Genomic DNA, 1,265 nt, shown 5'->3' on the forward strand with positions numbered 1-1,265 from the left:
ACCTGGGCTGTCAGAGAAAGCTCTGAAAATCGTGTTCTCGAAAATCTCCGGGTACCCGACCAATCCCTAGGTGCCCGAATGACAAGTGTCAATTCGGCAGGACGGCCTCCCACCTCCGGCCGCAGATGCGTCACTAAATCCCCGCAACGGGGGCTTTCTCATTTCGGCATAGGGGCTTCCGCGGCCAACTCATTAACCTGTGCTCGGACTTTTTGTGCCACAAGTGCAAGGGACCGTTTGCCGGCAGCTACTCGCACCCCCCCGCCCAGGGGGGGAATCCTCTGACCGGAGATCCGAAACGCCGGCCGAATCCATCCCCGTCGGACTTCCGAAGGGGTTCCCTCGACCGACTGACTTCCGAACTCCTTTCTGGGCTTAAACGGGTGGAATTCGGACCCTCTCGCAAGGGAGCCGAAGCCCGCCAGCCCCGGGAGGCCTCGGGGCCGCCGTTTTCAAGCCCGACCAAAAAACCCGAAAAATGGGGAAAAATGGGAAAAATTCCCACTCCCAAAAGGCTTAAAAGTCGGTTGGGCGGCAGCCCGGGTCGGTCTCTGCAGACCTGGAGGCGCTAGACACAAGTCTGGTAAACAGGCTAAGTCTCGACATGCCACCTCTTACTATCCTGCAGGTACCCCGCCAATCCCCCCGGAACCGGCTGGCAATTGGCGAATCAGCGGGACGAATTTGAATTCGTGACCGACTCTCTGACACCGAATCGCCGCAAACGCGTTTCGATTTTTCGGCTTCGGTACCTCCCATCAGACTTTGACTGGCCATATCTCCGGACTCACGTGTCGCAGCCGGGACCTTCAGGTACCGTTCGACGCGTCTAACCCTGCCCCGTCGAATGGCGCCCCTCGCGGTGTGGTCCGATTTCCGCATTTTGGTCAGATTTGCCTCCAAAGTTTTCAGATTGAGTTGACGAATGCCCCCTACGGGGTAACCTCTTGCCCTTTCGGACATGGTCCCTGTGACTTAATTTCCGCCTTTTGCTCAATCGTTTCCCCATTTATAATTAATTTTAAAAATCGGGTTACTCAGTTCTGGTTTACCAGTTCCCTCTTCGGACTTAGTTTTTGGTTAATCATTTCCGGTTCACCAGTTCCCGTTTTGGACTTAGTCTCTGCGGGCCGTTTCTCATCTTTTGGTTCATCAGTTCCCCTCTTTTAATAATTTTTTGGCTGCTTTCGTTTGATCATTTCCCTGCCTTCTGGGTGACTTTTGCCCCTTAGGACTTCATCGCCGCACATTATTTTCGACTTCTG

Source organism: Heptranchias perlo, unplaced genomic scaffold (assembly GCF_035084215.1).
Source record: "Heptranchias perlo isolate sHepPer1 unplaced genomic scaffold, sHepPer1.hap1 HAP1_SCAFFOLD_1156, whole genome shotgun sequence".
NCBI classification, from domain to species: domain Eukaryota; kingdom Metazoa; phylum Chordata; class Chondrichthyes; order Hexanchiformes; family Hexanchidae; genus Heptranchias; species Heptranchias perlo.